Source organism: Hemitrygon akajei, chromosome 7 (genome assembly GCF_048418815.1).
Source record: "Hemitrygon akajei chromosome 7, sHemAka1.3, whole genome shotgun sequence".
Classification (NCBI taxonomy): Eukaryota; Metazoa; Chordata; class Chondrichthyes; order Myliobatiformes; family Dasyatidae; genus Hemitrygon; species Hemitrygon akajei.
Window position 1 is genome coordinate 120,986,088 of NC_133130.1, and position 8,820 is coordinate 120,994,907.

The following is an 8,820-nucleotide window of genomic DNA, read 5'->3' on the forward strand; positions in this document are numbered from 1 at the left end:
AGGTTAATTGGTCATTGCAAATTGTCTCGAGATTAGGCCGGGGTTAAATTGGTGGGTTGCTGGGCTGCATGGCTTGAAGGGTCAGAATCACCTATTTCGCTCTGTATCTCAATAAATTAATTAATTAAAATCACAACACACACACAAAATGCTGAAGGAACTCAGCAAGTTGGTTAGCATCTATAGAGGGAAACAAACAGTCGAACCTTTCAAGTCTATCATTTCGAGATAGTTTATTGTCGTTCTTCAGTACTCAATGTAAAGCAGAATGAAATTATTGTTACTCCGGATCTAATGCAGCATAAAAAAATGGTAAAAATCCAGGAGATTAGCTTATTGATTTTGATGTGTTACATTAAATATAAATACATAAGGTAGCTTATATACTTTGGTTGTATGTCCACAGAGTGACATTAGGCACAGGAGTGTCTGTACATACGATGACTCTGACAGGAAATGATAAAGTTGGGGGTGTGGAGGGGTGGGTTAGTGGGTGGAGGTGTTCATCAGCCTTACTGTTTGGGGAAAGGAGCTGCTTTTGTGTCTGATGGTCCTGGTGTGGATGCTACGTAGCCTTCTCCCTGCTGGGAGAGGGACAAACAGTCCATGAGCAGGGTGGGTGGGATCCTTCATGATGTCACTGGCCCTTTTCCTGGCACCTTTCTTGATGGTGGGTAGGCTGGTACCAGTGGTCAGTTTTGACTACCCTTTGGAGCCATTCTGTCCAATGCAGTGTGCATGCAGTGTCATTGCAGTGATACCATACAGTGATGCAGCTTATCAGGGTGCGTGTCATTGAATGCAATTTCAACACCAAATGATACGAAATGAAACCAACCTAAAACAAATTGAACTAATCTGAATTAAAAAGTTACTTACTGACTAGTTCGCCTCCAGCATTTCCACACTCTGGTCATTACTGCCTCTTTCAATGGGGCGCAGTCCTTCATGTACAAAACAGGAGTAATGGCTGCATTTACCCTGGGCAGAATTTTCAGAGGGTCTACCCCATCCATTCCAAACCTCAGGCAGAAGTGATGCAAGAATGAGCAGGCTAGCACATTGAAGAAGATGGGCAACCAGAAGACGAGGAAGGAGCTGGCCACCACCACGATGAGATAGAGAGCTGCGCTTGCTCTCCCTCCCGGGCGAGGGCGGCTCCCTGTCCAGCTGGTACCTGGCGAGCAGATAAAGCTTGACGTTCAGAGCCCCCATGATGATGTAGGTGACTATATTACAGATTAGTGAGCCAATTCCACTAATCTTCAAACCAGCCACCGTGGTGACCACGTTCTGGGCGACAGCAACTAGGCAAGCGTAGGTCCACAGGCAAGTGATGACCAAACCGGTTCGGCTGCGGGTCATTCTTTGCGGATATTGGAAGGGTGAACTGATGGCGTGGTAGCGGTCAGCTTGGGCTGCCAGTGTGACCAAGTAGGACAGTCCCATGAAGGTGGGCCCAATGTAATAAGTTCCATTCCTCGAGGGGAATGCATCCAGAGCATCAAAAAGGCCAGAATAAAACCAGCAAATACCCGTTCCCAAATCACTGACACAGGTACTTACCATGAACAAGAACCGATTCTCCTTCAGGAAGAACTTCCTGATCAAGAGACCCAACAAGACAGACGCATTGAGCGCCACAATGGTTATGGACAAGCTAAGGTGGAATAAGAAAAGGATATAGCCCACACTCCCGAACTCCAGTATCAGAGCAACCATTTCACAGCAAGGCTGCAGAGTAAGAGTTCTCCAACCATTTTATTCTCACTCCTATCAAATTAGCAGAACTTTCCTGTCAGCAGAACTTAACCAAGTGAATACTTCTACAAATTATAAGCAGTGACTCCAACTAGTCTCCAAGGGGTAATTATAATTGTGTGTTGTGGCTTTAATCACGGCAAGGAACGATGTTTTGATTTTGCTCTCTGTTAAACGTGAATTTTATTTAGTAAACAAATTCATGTTAAGCCAGGTATTCCAAGCCTGGGACCCACGGACCCCTCGGTTAGGGGTGGGGGTCCATGGCATAAAAAAGGTTGGGAACCCCTGTCACAAAGCACTCAACGTTTTAGTAACAGCTTCATTCCTTCCGCCATTGGAATGCCACAAACACGGACTCTGCTGCGCAGCAGATACGGCAATTGCGCTTGTGAATACGCATGTGTCAGCTAATTATTATTTCATTATGGCGGTATTCAACTCCCTTCAATATTCAACATTGTAGTGCTTGTCAAGACTTGAGTAAAGCAATGTTTCACTGCCTGTTTGCATTCGGTCTTGCCTGAGAAAGGTGGACTGTCGAGTCAACATGCTGAAGACTTGCGGTGTTCGTTTTTATATATAGTTATTCCTTTCAGCCACAGTATTGGCAACTAGTTTTCTGTTTGAGAATATTAAATTAATGGTCCCTGTTTGGCCTAGCGTTTATTATTTTCTTTTCCCTCTAACTCCGTTTGCATTAAAGTCTGTGAACTTCAGTGTCTCTCACTGTGCACTTGGGCCATATCCAAATGTATGACACAGAATGGATGTTGAACCAACTTATGAACACTAATTCACTATTCTTCGTCTCTCTTTCTGTGTTACTTGTAATTTGGTACAATAAATAATATAAATTTACAGTGTATATGTCCTATGCAAAAGTTTGAGGCACATGTAAAAAAAAACTTGGAGAGCGCAGATGCTTTCAAAAACAATGAAATGAAAATGTTTCTAAATATCAAAAGAAATGCTATGAAATGCAGTAAACAGTTTTTTTTTTATAAAACTCAAGTCAATATTTGGTGTGATCACCCTTCACCTTTAAAACTGCATCAGTTCTCATTCTCCAGAACTTCCATCATGTCCAACAGGATCCCACCACCCCAGGACACAATTTCCTCTCCTTCACCTTCTTCCCCCCCCCCCCCCCCCAACTTTCTGCTTTCTGCAGGGATTGCTCCCGATGCAACTCCCTTGTCCATTCTTCCCTCCCGGCACATATCTTTGCAAATAGAACAAGTGCTACACCTGCCCCTACACCTCCTCCTCACTACCATTCAGGGCCCTAAATTGTCCTTCCAGGTGAGGCGACACTTCACCTATGAGTCTGTTGGGGTCATATATTGTGTTTGGTGATTCCCCATGTGACCTCCTGTACACCAATGAGTCCTGACATAGTTTGGGAGACCACTTCACCAAGCATCCACACTCCATTCAACAGAAGAAGCAGGATCTCACAGTGGCCACTCATTTTAATTCCATTTCCCATTCCAACATGTCAATCCATGACCTCTTCTACTGTCACGATGAAGCCACACTCAGATTGGAGGAACAACACCTGATATTCCATCTGGGTAGCCTCCAAACTGATTGGCATGAACAACGATTTCTCAAACTTTCGGTAATGCCCCTCATCTCCCCTTCACCATTTCCCATTCCCATTTCCCTCTCTCACTTTATCCCCTTGCCTGCCCATCACCTCCCTCTGGTGCTCCTCCCCTTTTCCTTTCTTCCATGGCCTTCTGTCCCCTCCTGTTAGATTTCCCCTTCTCCAGCCCTGTATCTCTCTCACCAATCAACCTCCCAGCTCCTTACTTCATCCCTCCCCCTCCAGGACTCACCTATCACCTGGTGTTTCTCTCTCCCCCCCCCCCCCCCAGCCTTTTTCCTTCAGTCTTGCTGAAGGATTTCGGCCCGAAACATCAACTGTGTTTTTTCCATAGATACTGCCTGGCCTGCTGAGTTCTCCAGCATTTTTGTGTGTTGTTGGATTTCAGCATTTGAAGATTCTTTCTTATTTGTGATCAGTTTTCTTAGGTATACTGCCATGCAGTTTTTATGAGAAAATGGGCTGGTAGGTTGTTCCAAGCATCTTGGAGAACTTGCTACAGTTCTTTTGCATACTTTTGGGTGTCTCACTTGCTTCGTCTCCCTAGGTAATACCAGACAGCCTTAATGATCAGGGCCCTGTGAAGGCCATACCTTTTAAAACCACATAAAAAAAATCACATACTACTGTGCAAAATTTCTAAGTTCTATATATAATTTTTTAAAAAACTGTTACGTATTCAGGCAACAATAAATATAGATGAGCTAGGCAAAGGTTTAACAACAAATAACATGTTTATTAAGCACTGAAACAAACCCCCTCAAAAGTAAACAAACCCAAACGTAACCGGAAAACAGCTGCTGTGCGACACATTCACAGTTCTTAATAGCTTTGCAGTCCAAACAGTCTTTAAAACGGTATTAGGAAAAAACAGTTCTTTAGAACGATATGCCGAAAGTTCAAAAGCTCACAGTACTTTTAAAAGGAGAGACTTTTTTAAAGCGATGTAAATTCTCTTCCACGTCGATGTCCTTCGATTCCCCGGCGTCGAACTTTCCCACGAAGAATTTTATTAAATATAACGGCTTAAAAAGGTACTGACCTTCCTTTCACACTATTCTCAATCTCCCGCTATTTTCCAGCAGAGACTAACACGAGAATAGTAAACGAAATCCTTCCGAATGAGGATCAAACAAGGTCGAACTTTTTCACCTTCGAAATCGATTCTCCTCGATCTTTACCTTCCAAACTTTTGTTCACTCTCCATCAGCAAAGAAACCGTTGGCAGTGACCTTTTAAACTTTAGGCATTATATAAAACTTCATTTTTAACTAAACTGCGTCATCACATTAAATCACGCAGTGTCCATGAAGTCATCTTAGCAAATTCCGCCACGAACTGCCCCACCTGACAGGGTGGGTCTTCCTTTTATACCCTGTAGAAAAAACCTGTCACATGACCTCTACTGGCGGGAAAATGACATCACTCCACCATCACAAAACCATTACCTCATGTCCAGTATAACTTCTACCCCAGTCACGTGACAAGGGTACCACTGTCACGTGTCACGGGTACGTAACACCTCCCTCCAAAAAAAACATTTTTGGTCTGACAAGAACAAAAATTTTAACAATCACTTACAAGAAAAAACAAATGTATAAATTATATAACATACACAATATACAATACAGTAGGAGTGTTACAATAAAAAAAAACCACTCCAAAAAAAAATATTACATTGTACATTCAACATCGAGATAGACAATCAGCAACCACATTATCTTTACCTTTAATATGAGTTATCACAATATTGTACTCTTGTAACATCAAACTCCAATTTAACAATCTTCTGTTTTTGTTTTTCATCTTACTCAGAAAAACTAACGGATTATGATCAGTGTAAACAATAAGTGGTTTTTGAGTTGTACCAACATATACCTCAAAATATTCTAAAGCCAAAACAAGAGATAACAATTCTTTCTCTATTGTTGAATAGTTTCTTTGATGCTTATTAAATTTCTTAGAAAAGTAAGCTACTGGATGATCAACCTCATCACCCTCATTCCTTTGCATCAATACTGCTCCCGCAGCTTCATCACTAGCATCTACAGCTAATGAAAAAAGGTTTTTCAAAGTCAGGTGCCTTAAGCACAGGTTGTTGACATATCATTGTTTTCAATTTTTCAAATGCTTCCTGACAAGGCACTGTCCACACAAACTTTACATTCTTCTGCAGAAGATTAGTTAATGGAAGGGCAACATTAGCAAAATTCTTACAAAATTTTCTATAATATCCTACCATTCCCAAAAATCTTCTGAGAGTTTTTTTCCCCGTCGGAGTGGGAATCTCTAAAATTGCCTGAACTTTTGCCTGAACAGGAGCTACCTTACCTTGACCTACAACATAACCAAGGTAAGTCACAGTGGCATGTCCAAATTCACTCTTGGCTAAATTAATAGTCAAGTTAGCTTTTGAAAGCTTTTCAAACAATTTCTCCACCGCAATTATGTGTGCTTCCCACGTATCATTTCCTGTCACTAAATCATCAATATAAGCATCAGTATCTTTCAATTCCTGAATCACAGAATTAATCATCCTCTGGAAAGTACCTGGGGCATTCTTCATCCCAAATGGAAGAACATTATACTCATATAACCCAGATGGAGTTACAAATGCAGAAATCTCTCTACCTCTGTCCGTTAATGGAACACACAATACCCTTTCAATAAATCAATCTTTGTAAGGAACTTTGCTTTTCCAACTTTATCTACACAATCATCTACTCTAGGAATTGGATAAGCATCTGTTTTTGTTACAGCATTCACCTTCCTATAGTCCCGTACAAAACCTAATACTACCATCAGGTTTTGGCACCATAACACATGGCGAACTCCAATTCGAGTTAGAATGTCTAATAATATCATTCTCTAACATGTATTCAATTTCCTTCTCAGCAAGTTCACATTTTTCCATGTTCATCCTATATGGATGTTGTTTAATAGGTTTGGCATCTCCAACATCTACATCATGTGAAGCTATAGTAGTCCTTCTCGGAACATCTGGAAACAAATCCTTATACTTAAAAATCAATTCCTTCATCTGTTGTTTCTGCTCTAGCTGTAAATGTGCTAATTTCTCATCCATATTTTCCAAAATGGTCGAATTAGGTAACCTAACAGAAACAATGTTAGATTTAGAATGAAAGTCAGATGAATCATCTATCATGTTCCCAGTTAAATCAAACTCATTCTCACTAACCACAACAGTCACAGTACCAGATTGTTTCTCAAAATATGGTTTAATCATATTTATGTGGCAAAGTTGTGTTGACCTTCTACGATCTGGAGTTTTTATTACGTAATCCACATCATTGATTCTAGACACAATTTCATAAGGCCCATGAAATCTAGATTGTAAAGGATTTGTCTGCACTGGGAAAAGAACCAACACCTTATCTCCAGGCTTAAACATCCTCATCCTAGCTTCCTTATCATACCAAGTTTTCATTTTCTCCTGAGCCAACTTTAAATTTTCCTTGGCTAAACTACAAGCTTTATGTAACCTGTCCTTAAATTTCAAAACATAGTCCAACAAATTAGTATGCACTTCCTTACTAATCCACTGTTCCTTCAATAAAGCTAAAGGTCCTCTAACTCTATGTCCAAACACAAGTTCAAATGGACTAAAACCTAAAGATTCCTGTACCGATTCCCTTACTGCAAATAAAAGTAAGTTTATACCCTCATCCCAGTCACTTTCATTTTCCACACAGTATGTCCTAATCATATTCTTGAGAGTAGAATGAAACCTCTCCAAGGCACCTTGCGATTCTGGATGGTATGCAGACGAAGTGATTTGCTTAGCTCCCAATTTATAAACTATCTGTTGAAACAATCCAGACATAAAATTACTGCCTTGATCAGTTTGTATTTCCTTAGGCAATCCAAAATAAGTAAAGAATTTTATAAGAGCCTTCGTCACAGTTTTAGCTTTTATATTCCTAAGTGGTACTGCCTCTGGAAACCTAGACGAAGTACACATGATAGTCAACAAATACTGATAACCAGTTTTTGTCTTTGGTAATGGACCAACACAATCTACAATAACTTTAGAAAACGGTTCACCAAATGCTGGAATAGGTTGTAATGGAGCTACTGGTGTAACCTGATTTGGTTTACCCACAATCCGGACAAGTATGGCACGTCTTACAAAACATCGCCACATCTTTTCTTAAACCAGGCCAGTAAAAATGTTTTTAAAATCTTGTCCACAGTTTTCCTTACCCCTTGATGTCCACCTAAAGGCACACTATGAGCTAAAGTCAAAATCTCATTCTGATAAACTTTAGGAACAACTACCTGATAAACAACATTCCATTCCTCACTTGCAGGAATTGTAGGCGACCTCCACTTCCTCATCAACACTCCTTTTTCCAAGTAATATCCTACTGACACCTTCTCAATTTCACTACCTAGTAAAGCTTGTTCCCTTAATTTTATAATCTCAGGATCTCTATTCTGCTCTGCTATCATCTCCTTCCGAGACAGAGATAAATCTTCATAGTCAGACTTACTCCCAGAATCTTGTTCAGACAACGAAGGTAAGAAAGTCTCTGACACATCCTCAAAACTCGAATCCTGAGTTGAACAGTCATGAGTAACAACCTCATTCTGCACATCAATTTTTTCAGCCATAGCTCTAGTCACAACACAGGAAGAATCTGTGTTAGAATTCATCTCTGGTTCCTCTGACTCCATTGTCAAATGCACTTCAGGAAAAACTTGTCTACCTGTCAAGTCATTACCTAACAATAAAGAAATACCCTTCACAGGTAAGCTATGCTGTAATCCTACTTTAACAACTCCTGTAACTAACCCTGACTTTAAATTTACTTCATGTAAATGTACAGGCATAAAATCACTTCCAACACCTCTTATGTAATTTACTTCACCAGTATCACTCTCTTCATTAAACTTCAACACACTATCTAACATCAGTGATTGAGAAGCTCCAGTATCCCTAAGAATTTTTATTGGCACCAGAGTAGATCCTTCTTTCAAGGATACAAACCCTTCAGTTATAAAGTGATCATATCCCTTTCTAACTTTGTCAGACTCTAACAAATCCTCATTTGTGTTTACCAAACCCTGTAATTTTACAGGTGCTTCAGTATGTTGCACACAAGCATCTGGAACTGCTTCCTTCTCTTTCTTTTTCAATTTGAAACAGTTAGCTATTACATGGCCAGGCTTCTTACAATAGTTACAAATAAGACCAAACTGTCTTTCCTTCACTGGTTTTTCCTTCCTCCTTACCTCTCTCATTAACCTCTGATTTAATTTCTAATTTACCTGGAGTCTCCATATTATTTTTCCTCTTAAACATTCTACCCTGAGGAAATTTATTCTTATGGATTAAAACATACTCATCAGCTAATCTAGCACAGTCCTGCAATTTATCAGTATCCCTTTCATTTAAGTAGGTCCTTACTTCAACAGGAATGCTT

General features: G+C 40.2%; 1 pseudogene; it reads right to left on the reverse strand.

The window, feature by feature from the left end:
* Positions 1–875: 875 nt before the first annotated feature.
* LOC140730148 (melanocortin receptor 4-like) lies at positions 876–1,722 on the reverse strand (annotated as a pseudogene).
* Positions 1,723–8,820: the final 7,098 nt, after the last annotated feature.